At 39.8% G+C, this 12,296-nt stretch overlaps 1 protein-coding gene and 1 long non-coding RNA gene across 6 annotated transcripts in view; one reads left to right on the top strand and one right to left on the bottom strand.

The window, feature by feature from the left end:
- Positions 1–12,296, top strand: part of megf11 (multiple EGF-like-domains 11) — a 77,040-nt gene that overhangs the window by 35,258 nt on the left and 29,486 nt on the right. The gene's annotated exons all lie outside the window — the stretch shown is intronic.
- Positions 470–5,573, bottom strand: LOC138410854 (uncharacterized). Its single transcript, XR_011243476.1, has 2 exons — positions 1,354–5,573; positions 470–1,221 (listed from the first exon to the last, which is right to left on the bottom strand). It is a non-coding gene; the product is annotated as an uncharacterized lncRNA (long non-coding RNA).

Raw genomic sequence — 12,296 nt, 5'->3', positions numbered from 1 at the left:
AGTGGGAGAGAGAGGGAGAGAGAAGGAGAGAGAAGGAGAGCGAGGGAGAGAGAGGGAGAGAGAGTCAAAGGGCAGGATTACCATTTGGTTTTAACTTTTGAAAATAAACAGCCAATCCCTTGATGTAGTTATGAGCACTAACAATAGGATGTTTACCTCCACCCAGGTTCTTATGTGCACATGCAGCCCTCTCTCTCAAAGGAGATGGCTGAGAGGCAATGGCAGTATTGACAGATTATTTAAGGGGATGCTTTTTTGATATAAAGGGGATGATTTCCCCCTGCATCCCCCTACAAATTGCCTGCTGGTTTTCTTAACACAAACAAATCAATGTTGTGATCCCTATAATCAGTTTCATTAACTGAACAATTATGATCAGTTCAATCAAATTGTTTTTTTTTGTTTGAGTAATTTTTTTTAATAGAAAAGCCAAAAAAATGCCCAATATGTCACAAAAAAGAAAACTGAATAATAGGACAAAACATTTTTTGATTTAATATCTTTTCAATGCATTCTCAACCCCTCAGCGTGAGTGTGTGACCCTTTGTAAGGTTCCCAAACCTCAGACTGTCAACAACTGATTCAGTACATGAAAGTCAACATGTTATATATTTTTTTACAAATGTTTGTAATAGATACAAATATCGTCTCCCAGGACATTGTGGTCGTGGTAAATTTAGTCAGAATAACATCCTGGGCTGTACCATTCTTCTTAGGAATCATCACAGCCTTTTGGGTTCTGTGTTGCAGTGTCCTTGGTTGCTTTGGGAGTGGGAGCATATTAGCAGTCTTTCTCAGATCCTCTGGTGCACCTGCAATCTCCTGATGTTTAACCCTGGACTTCATTGGAGTGTTGCAGTGATTACAGGCCGTCCTGAGGGACATCGATTGTCCTGCTCCTCCTAGGCAAGCCCCACACAATGCTGACGAATGAACTCGTGGCCCTGCCAAGTCCAATTAACTGTCAGTGCCGCATCGACGAGCTCCTCCGTTTGTTGAGAGTGAAGAAAAACAAACTTTTAATCAAATTTGCCTCTGGGCCCTAGGGTATTTGGGGTTGTATTTTGCATTCCACTGTGTTCTGCCTTGCCTGCAGTTGTGCCACCCTCTCAGAAGGTTATATTGTATGTTGTTTGTGTGAGATAGTAGAATGCCCTGCACCTTCCTTTAATGACATCTTTCCACTGATGAATGGACTGATGAATCATCTATCTCCAGTATCTTATTATTATACAGCCACAAAGCAGAATGACAAAAGACTAGGAAACCAGGTCAACTGATATAAAATGTATTCACTCACAATGTCATTGTTTTATATTAAGCACAGAGCTTTGATCTGTGAAACTGACTCACTGAATTGTGTATCTTCACTGAGTTTACTGCATTTAGATAACAGAACATACTTTCTCCCTGAAGCCTGAGTGCATGTCAGTGTCTTGAATATCTATAAGCACCTTTGACTAGTTGATCAATAAAAGCTTAGGTTGCGATCTTGCAGAATACTTTGGGTTTTTTCCTTTTTTTTTAAAGCATTAACGTCTCCACAAATACCCTCTGCTAATTCTACCAAGGTCGAGATAAACAACTCTACTCTCCTCGTCTCTGATTAGAGTAATGCAGACATTAAAAGCCCAGAAATTCAATTAAATTGGTGGCTTTTGCCACAGTGAAAAAGGAAAAGGACGAAATGCAAAAAGACGCTATCACATAGCTAGGGCGTACTAAGTGGAACAAAGATATGTAGCCTGGGATTTAAACATTGACAAAAGGGCATCTGGATGATAAGGATCAAAGGAAATTTTAGAGGAAATGTAATCATTACCAGACACAAGGATGCATTCATAAGCATCCAATCTGTGTAGTGCAGAAACTGATCCAAAATGTGTTGTAAAACCAAAATGAAAAAAACAAGGTCAATGCCATTGAAGTCGTCTTTTTGGGTGGATCAGCTGAGCTTGTGTCGTATGCGATGTTAAATCTGATCTGAAAAAGCAGAGCTATAGGAGTACATCATGTCCTGTTGTGTGCACTTCATTAAGACCTTTCAATTGAGTTAAGATGGATAAAAGTGAGAAAAATGCTGACTTCAGATTCAGGCACCCCTATCCTGAAAGTGATGAATCTTCCCTGAGAAATTAGATTCGCAAAGAAACTTGACACAGTGTAATTCTCTCAGCCTCACACTTTAAACATTAGCTTGTATTACGATTCTGGGACTCACTTCCATTCCAGGCGCAGGCATACTGTAGTATGAATGACAAAATCGCCCTCCGCCACAGAACAAAAAGGGGGTTAAGGTCCATGGATCAATATCACCGGTCCTTGCCTTGACTCTGAAATAAGGTTTTGAATGGAAATTTTTTCTCTTGTATCTTCTGTTTGCCCTCAAACGAGACTACTTCAGTTTAATCAAAAGTGACCAGTGATTAAATCTATTGTTGTGCTTGTTTTAAACATTTTAAACGCTGTTCCTTCTCTCATAGTAAATGTCATGTCGGCTGTAGAATCAGGATTGATGCTTCACAGTGACAAGGGCTGGCACCTCCTGCTCTTTCCAGAAGGCTTGATTCATTTCCAAACTGCCCAATTTATATAAATACAGTATCTCCTCTCCATCTCTCTCACTTACATACACACACAATAATCCATAAGTTGCTGTTGTATACTTTTCACTTTACTTTGACTTTGAGAATCGTGGGAGAATACTTCATCGGCCTAGAGAGTTTCAGAGACTGGAGGAACAACACTGCTTTCAGAGCCAGCAGTTCATTTGAAACGAACTCGGGTGAGAAGTCTCCAAAGCGTCTGCATTATCCTGGAGAGATGATGGTATAAAAGAAAAACCCTTAATCTACAGTTTTCTGTGCAAATCAAAGGCTAGATGTTTTCCTCTTTCTGTCCTTTCATATTGCACCAGCCATCTATCCATCCAGCGCCGCAGCTCTTCATACCTAATTGAGCAGAACGCTGCGGTTTCCAAACTTCTATTTTTCACGTATTTGAATATTTCACAAGATCCAGTGCTAATTTATTAGGCTATTAAACACACTGCTGTACCACATTTAGCCTGTTTTTAGATAAATATTAGTGAGTTGGCAGAATTCTGCTCAAAAATAGTTTTCTGGAAGTTACAATTTTACCTTCCAGGTGGTCTTCTGCTTCTTTCTTGATGGGTTAGATAATTCAAATGCACAGGAGTGCAGTTTATAATTGCACAGATAAGTAGACGGATGCCAGTAAAAGTCTTTGCCTCAACGTCCCTCACAGAATATAATCCAGTGTGTCAGTCTTTTGGCATGGCTGGTGGTCAGACAGGTATAAACTCCCTATAAGATTTATGGCTCCTTGATTAGAATTTGCATAATGTGAGATCATTAAAAAGTAATTATCGTTGTTTATGTATGTGTGTGCGTATGCGAGTTGGTGTTGTTGGGATTAATATAGAAGGTGGGTAGGCGCGCTGATTGTCAGTATTTAAGCTAAATCATGTTTGTGTTTACAGTGAGGGACAGATCCAATACGCTGTGACATGTTAGATGCATAACTTCATTGGTTTGAGTCAACAATCGACAAGGGCTGTTTGCTCACACAACACTCAGCAGTGGGAAATGGTCATAAGACTCAATAGCAACTTCAACTGCATTTGCATTCATATAACTGTCCGTGTTTGTCGATAGCTTCTACAGTAAACCATGTACAGTAACCCGGAGGACTGTATGTAACAGCAGCAATGAAAAAGAGATTAGGTTTTCTAACTATTCTTCAAATCCATTATAAAAATTGTAAAATTCTTATTTCATTTACTGTTGGAGCTTAGATCTCAACTTAAAGGTTCAGTGTGTAGAATTTATTGACATCTAGTGGTGAAGTTTCATGCTGCAGCTGAATATGCCTCACCTCACCCTCCCCTCCCAAACATGAGAGAGAACCTGTGAAAGTCTTCAGTTGTCATATAAACTTGGACTACTGTAAAAAAACATGGCGGCTTCCGTATAGAGAGGACCTCCTCCTGAAGTAAATATATATGTATATAAGCACTTAGATATTAGGGGCCATTCTAGAGCCAAGAAAACAACCATTTGTACAATTTAGGGTGTGATAACATCACTAAGATTATTTTATATTAACTTTTTGCCAATAGATCCCTTGCACTTAAATCTTACACACTGAAACTTTATGTTTATGTTTATATGCAGGTCTTTTTTATTTTATATTTATTTTCACAGTTTCAATATCTTTTCCAGTTGTGTTTGAATTTTTAAGTTATATATGGTTCAGGTGTTTTGTTTTTTAGCATTGACTGATGGTTTACTTGATGCACTTCAAGTCCTGTACACATTATTGATGAATAACTTAGTTAAAATAATATAGCAGCATGGTAATTTAGTGTTTAGCACTGTGGCATCACAACAGGAAGTTTACTCCTCTTCCTGTGTGGAGTTGTCCTTGTATCTGTGTTACTCCAGCTTCCTCAGGTTCCTCAGCCCAAGTCCGACCCATGTACATGACTGGATTATGTCTGACACTCACACAAAACATCTTCCTGGCAGCCAGCAGAAATCTGCCCACACAATTACTTTTCATGCAAACCAAAAGTTGAGGATTTGGTTTTTTTCCTTTTACCACTGACGAAATGGCAGGTTGTTACTGAACTTTAGTTAATTAATACAGTGGAACATTTCTGGTAAAGAAAGTTATGGCATGGACTGTCTCAGTTCCTCCTGTAAAGAGCAATCAGTTAAATGTTTGACTGATCAATAGTTAAAACATTCTTTTGTTCCTGGAACTTGATTTTGATAGAAAACAGACTTTTACATCTTCTAAAAACATAACATCGGAAACTATCATGTATATTTGGACAAACCAAATTAAAAATGAATTAATAAATAATCAAAAGAAAAAAAATTAACAGAATAATTGAAAATGAAAATAATTATATCTTAGCCTTAATCATGCCATAAAACAAAACAAAATATGTTTACTCTAGTTTAATTTTAGCTTTCTAACTTTCAAGATCACATTTTTCTTTGTTGGATAAGTGTAACTGTATATTGTAAACAGAAATAACAACAGAATCCTCTGGTGATTTTATCGTGTTGTCAGAGAAAAATGATTTGAAATATAAAAATCTTAAATACAAGAAATAATCAAATATGTTTTAAAAGTTATTTGTATATGCTGAGCTGTGTATTTAACTGCATGATTGTGTTTGTCTTTTGTGCATAATGGTAATGCTGAGATTATGCTATTCTGTTGTGTGTACTGTAATGTGCAAGTCTTTGTGTGTCTGCTGCAGGCTGCAGGATGTTATTTTTTCTGTACAGTGTGGCATGCTGAGCTGCTGCTGATTTTTGTGGTTGTGTTTGATGATGCCCAAAACAAACCTGCTTTTAAATCCTGCTATTTTCAGTGCAGCAGCCTGGCATGTACATAGATAATTGATGTCACCACCTAGATGTTAAAACAAACTCGGTTTAAAAAATCTCTTTCAAGCTCACACCCCCCAGTTAGCAAGTCCTAGAGTCACCTATGCTGTGTCTGCCTGTGGTGTGTGGAGATAAACACATTAAATAAAAGACTTCTCATACAGAAATGTTTACAGTAAATCTGAACCTGACTGAGTTCAACTCTGTGTGTGTCTGGTACAGGACTTAAATCTTGTGATGCACATAGAGGTGCACTAATTAGAACCATGTGTACTAATTTAACAGCTTTGTCTGGTATTGTGCCTAATTTGTTAAGTCCACTCATGCAAATAAAGTTAGCCACTTTTCTAATTGGACAGTAGACCCTCACTCACACGATGAGAGAGCGCACTGTGATTTTACCAGTGTGATTTTACCCAGAGGCCATGAGATGACGGACTGACGTCTCACTTAGTAATATTTATCACATCTCGATTTGACGTTTTAATTAATTTAGTATTAGTTATTTTTTAAAACAGGTTTTTGTATTGCTCATGTAGATTTTTATTCAAGCATGTTTTGTACATATGAACAAATAATATGACAAGCCTCTCAAGATCCAAGGATGAACCTTCTTTAAATGTGTTGTACTAACGATCTGACGGCAGAAATTTAATAATAAAATCATTTTAATGATGTTTTCACTTGTGTGTTTCATCTAAATTTCTCTTTACCCTACAATTATTTTTTTATATGTTAATGCTTTATATTTACATTTGGAGCGGGTTCTCTCTATGCAGGCCACCATGTTTTTTTCAGTAATCTAGACTGAAAAACGAAACGCTGATAGAGTTCTTATGACAATGTATAAAGTAACTTTAAATGGATGTATAGGAGAAAAATACCTCAAAGTTAAATGTACTTGGTTACTTTTCACCATTGTTTCCCGATACATATGTGAGGGAAACTCTCTCACACACAATCGCACCAGCGCCACAGGAAACAGGAAATATTCCCATCGAGGAATATTCCTCATGATGCTGATGAGGACGCCCAATCTGACATAACAAGAGCGTTCATCAGTCTGCAGTCTGTAGCCGCACCCCTTCACATCGACTAATGTTGCCCTCTGGCACATTCTGCTTCATCCTAATTAGAATTAATAATTGAAAATAGGAAATCAATTTGTGCAAATTAAGTGTGGTAACAGTTGTTTTTATCGGGTTGACATTGTTTTTGAGCAGCCATGTTAGTGCCCATGACTGATCTACTACTGCCTTGTGTTACGTCTGTGATGCGCAACAGTCGTGGCTTCATTATTGTTTCTACCCCAGCCGCTGAGTGTTGGTGTATACTGTAGATAAATGTCTACCTCTGCTGTGATTGCTTTTTTGTTGTCGTCTTGTGGCAAGAGAGCAAATGATTTGTTTTCTGCAGGACAGGGTGAGGGATACATTATTAATTGGATGGAACAGTGGGCTGTGTAACAATTTGCTCTTCAGCTCTTCAAGTCACGTCAGGTTCAGTTGAACAAGTGACTGATGTACTGCTCTGAAAGCATCTTTCACAGTCTGCTTGCACAGATCAACACACAAAAAAAATATTATTCGATAGAGGTGCTTCTCTTTTAAGTAGCATCACCTTCAAGTGCTGTTAAGCATCAAGTACAAAATGACCTGCCTTTGGCCGACCGGCGGCCCTGTTGACCACCTTAGAGCGGCGCTGCCGGGGAGATGCCTGGCACCTGCAGTGCTCATATTGATTCAGGTTCACATCCTGAAGAGAAGTTGGACAAATGATCAGATCCTCCTCCCCAGGATAAACAACCAGGTCAGGCTTTTTAATCAGTAATGCACACTCTTAAAAGAATTAAGTTACTCACTCATTAGTTTTGTGGTTCCAAATGGGCAATGGTCAGATTGTGTTACTTCTTGTCCAACTGCAAGGTGCAATCAGGGGGAGCATTTTCAGTGAGCTGTGTGTTGGGGGGGAAAAACTCTGTTGAGAGAGTATCTATGCAACGTTGTGGGCTTGGCGCTGTGCTGCTATATTCCCGAGGGGGATGTGAACACACAAGGGGCTCATCTAAGATGAATTAGGGCAGGACAAACGACACGCCCTGAAGCAGAAACCAGCCGCACACTGTTATTTCAATTCAGCAGAACTGCCCCCATGACTATTGGCAGTTTTTTTTCTGTATATTTAGAAATTCATTTGTCAAGCTCACAGGGATGTATGTAAGCTGATGTCTCGGTTGGCTGAGGACTAATAAATAACAGTGAAATAGGTGTCAGCAGCAGATAGAGGGGACAGTGCATTGGGGCCGTCCTGTAGCATATTGGTAGCTTTTACAGCCGCAAGTTTAATGACTCTGAGAGACATTTGTCACTCAATGCAGAGGCAGCTACTGTTCTGCACAACAATCATCACTTCCCTTCAAGACCCTAGTACCAGTTCTCTCTGCTTTTCACTCAGAGAGGCAGAGAGATGTGATAAATAGCTGAGTTTTTCTTCTAATAAAAACTTCCTGTAACAAATGGCTCATAGTGACTGAAGAGCAGAATATTACATATTCCCCTGTCAGTTAAATTGCAGGCCAAAATGTTTCATTGTTCTTTAGAAAATGATCATTTAACATTTAGAATCTCTAAAGAACGCTTGTCTCCTTGTGCCGTTTTGAAAGAGTGACTTGTCGGTATTAATTCTGGTCATGAATTGTAATTTGACAACTGATCTTTCAAGGAAAGCAAAAAAGAAAGAAGAGAACAAAGTTAGTTGCACAATTCACGAATGAGACAATATAACACTCGGAGGTGCAGCCTTCTCATGAGGAGCTGCAGAGGACTCTTTATGACGGTGTGTCGACAGTGGCAGAGACGCCTCACACAAAAGCATTAATGGGAAACACAAATGCAACAGTGACAACACAACTGCAACAGTCACAACATGCATGTAAAAGCCATACATTGGAAACACAACCACTTACGTTGTCCGTGACAGTGGAACAAGCAACTTATCGTGGTCATGTCATGGATGTGTGGGTCAAGTGCGCCGACGTTTGTGAAAACTCTGACAAGTCAGTTGCCGTTTATAATGAGACACTTGTCTATTTGAAGTGTTACAGTATAGGTGCTTAGAGAAACCAAAAACAAATGAATGCACCTTTACCGTAACATATCAAATAGACAAATATTTAATTTTAAGTAGCGACTGACTTGTCTGGGTTTTGACAAATGAATGTTCACTTGACAGCAGTAAGTAATTTTGCACATTTCTCGGTCAATATCCGTTGTCACTCACTTCTGTTGTGGTTGTGTTTCCATTGTGTGGCTTTTGAATTTCTGTTTTCCATGAATGCACTTCTATGTCATCTCGGCCACCGTAAGCAATGAGTAAAAGACTCTCAGGAGCTGGGGCAATTTGTCTAGTATGTCTGGTGCGAGTTAAGTTATTCCTCAAGTGTCGACAGCGTGTGTTAATAATAGTTATGTGACAGTGAGTGGCTTAGGCGGTGGGGGAGTGAAGTCGGGCTGCGAGCCAAATATTCCAATCGCAGTAATGTGGTTTTCCCAGTTAAGAGCTGGCAAAGCAGCGAGTGACTTGTCTGCAGCAGCTAAATGGAGTGGTTCATACAAGTGCAGCCCTGATTCTAATTGAAGTTCTCCTTTGCCCCACGTCCAGATGAAGAAATGAAGAAGAAAACTAGAATGACATTTGAATGGTGTGAGACATTCTTTGTTTAAAGAGCTTGAGTCAGGCACCTTATTTTAAATTTAGCTTTGAGAAGCTTACAGCAGCTTTCTGTGGCACCAGACTCTCCCCTCATGCAGAACAGTGACAAAAATTTTGCTGAAGAGGCCAAGTTCAGGAGAGTTTTCAGAATGCAGTCGGCTGCTGAAAGCTGTTTGGTTTTAATCCTGTTGCAGCCAGCCCCCGATCATGCCGAGTCCTGAGTACACTTCAAAGCTGGGCGCCACTACAGTGATGGCTCTCTCAGCCCAGTCTTTGGACATCACCTTGAGAAGTTTGCTGTCTGTCGGTACCCCGCAACGTGATCTGTTTTGTTCCAGCCGAGGGAATTAGCACCTTGGGATTGGACCTTTCCTCGTGTGTGAGGTTATGCACATTCTATCTGTTATGTATTATGTGCTGTGAGAGTCCAGGCTCGCTGGTGAATGTGTCCTCTGGTTAGGGCTCACTGACCCAGGCCAGACCCGTTAATGGGCTGGACTGCAGCTTCTCTATAGTTTCAGACTTGTGTGGGATTTGCTGCCTCAACACCACAACCCGTAGAGGGGGGCTCATCGCCTCACACAATTTAACTTTACTCTCTGGAGGCTGATGCCTTATGCTACATGCTACACTCTCATGCTGTTTCTCTCTGTCTTTGCCCACAGCTCATCATGATCTCTGACTCCTTAATCACAGTTAAATGCTGTCAAAGCTGGGAAGTGAGAGACTACTGGGTAAAGTTTGAGAACCTCTGTGTAGGAGACAGACAGCGAGATAATGGGCTTTGCTCTCAATGTGCTGAGGCCTCTAACTGCAAGCTAAAGAAGGTTTAAAACTTCAAATAGTAACATTTACTGAGCTTCTAAGCACCGGAAACCTCTGCAAATTAAGTTTTGGATAGATCTTGGTTTATTTCCGTTTATTTCTGACACTTGTTTTTTTTTTCAAACATCATATATTCATGTAAGAGTGAGAAATGTACCTCTTTAAATGTGGTCAAGTAAAACCAGAGGTGATGATACCTCTATTTGTCTTTTTCTGCTGTTCTGAGGGAGCACTGTTGAGCCGAGGGAGCTCTGATGAGTACTTTCACACTGCTAACCCAAGTTGCAGCTAAATCGCTCACCCATTAGCGCAGCCGCCAGCACACACCTACGATTTAATGTTCTTGAGTCGTTTGCGTGGCAGCAGCTCAACCTTCAGGGAACATGTTCATGCCAGGCTTGAGGCCGGGAGCAGATTAGATCAAATCAATGTTAGCCCTGTAATGTGGCCTCTAGTCTTTCCAACCGTAAGAAGCAATACTGCACTCGCCCAGTGTTTCTGGACCCCCTTTAGGGCAGACCTGTCTCTACCAGGGAAAGGCTGATCATCTTCCAGCTGCGCACATGGAAAAACAGACTTCACTGCCGAGAATGAAACAGGGTCCATTAAGCTCTCACTCTAGCTGATGAGAGCTCTGACAAAGCGAGCATACAAGGAGAGGGCGTAACGTCTTTACATTTACAACTGGGTCTGCGATGTGAGAATCAATAGTGGAATAGTCACCGTCCTGGTTGTTGTGCTGGTCTGGACCTCAAGCTGTGCTTTTATGTGAGGCAGTACAGCTGCTGCTGATGGAGAGACAGAGACAACCTTACCAATCACTTAAATCACCACTAGATCCCTGAGAAAACAGGACCCTGGTGAGAGTAAAGACAGCCCACTACCCCAGCTTAATGCAGCTTGTTCTCCACATAAAAGCTGGTTGTTCATTTAACCTTGAGGATTAACTCTTTTCTTGTTTATGAGGCCTATTGAGTTATTATAAAAGACCCATCCCATGAGGAATGTGGAAATTGCTTGTTTTACCTCGTCCCCTTAGGTGCCACTTAGTAATGTCACTGAGCTATTTATACTAACCCATGTAAAGCAGCTAGGTTATATAACTTAACCAATTTTCTTGAGTGCCAATACTAATATATAAGCTGGGAAGACTCATTTTGCTGCTCATCATTACTGAGCAATGATACCTCTGGGGTATTTGCAGAGTCGTTACAGAGGATGAAGGTTGTCTTATTCAGGTGTTATTCCATCAAAATGAAACTCTCTACAGAATTGGTTCGCTACAATTAGTCAGTTAAAAGTTGATTTTGCAAAATTGCAACAGTGAGCATTTATGAACAACAATCTCACTGCCTCCAGTACCTATAGATTTACTTTACTCTTCACCATTTCGACAGCTGACTGCAGAAACCTGAAAAAGGTGTGAAAAGACAAACAAGTAACAAACTGTTATATACAGTATGAAGACTATCTCCTTCGTTGTGTTCTTAATCTTAACCTCCTCTTTTGCTATACCCTTTAGAGGTGTGAACAGCTTGCACATTTGCTTCCCTTTTGCAGATTAATTTCAGGGTGTTATTAGGACCTTTCTCTAAGATGTTGTGGTATATCAACATCACATAGACTCACCCTGATCCAGTATATTTGCCAGTTTCTTAGTAAGAGAACAATTTTTTTTCAGCTGTTGGATTTTATTTGTTGATAATGTAGAGTTTTAGTCATTCTACAGTTGGGAATTTCAAATAAAACACATTTAACCTGCAAAAATGAATGAATGAATCTAGTAACTCAGTGTTTAGGCTGCATGTAGTGCCATAATCCAAGTTCACACAAGATTGCTGTATGATTTACGCAAAGTGAAAAATTATTAGCTGAATAATCAATAAGCCAATTGATAAACAAAGTATATTTGAAGCAAGATTGTCAAAAATGACTGCTGATTAACAAGTGATACGCTTCTAATCCTTCTTTGATTGTAAACTTACAGTAATATCTTCATGTTGCTGTTGGTCGAATAAAACATAGAAATTTGATGATTTGGGCTCTGGGAAATCATGGTGGATATTTTCCACTACATTTGACACATTCACTTCATTCTGTCAAATTTACCAACAAAACACTCAAGTAGTCTATATCTTAGCTGACAGAATAATAGTAGTCTGCTGTCAGCCTTCAACCTCTGCTAAACCCATTGTGAGCTGCTTATCAAGCACCAACTGACGGGCAAAATAAGCTTTCATTAGCTGCATCAAAGTTAACTTTGTAACTTCCTAGATACACACAGTGTAAAAGGGGAGTGAATATTGAGCATCAGTTGATCTGAAAAACAAGTAA

The sequence above is a fragment of the Paralichthys olivaceus genome, chromosome 7 (assembly GCF_024713975.1).
Source record: "Paralichthys olivaceus isolate ysfri-2021 chromosome 7, ASM2471397v2, whole genome shotgun sequence".
Lineage (NCBI taxonomy): Eukaryota > Metazoa > Chordata > Actinopteri > Pleuronectiformes > Paralichthyidae > Paralichthys > Paralichthys olivaceus.
Note: the sequence above shows the minus strand (reverse complement) of the source record. Positions and strands in the feature narration are given on the sequence as shown.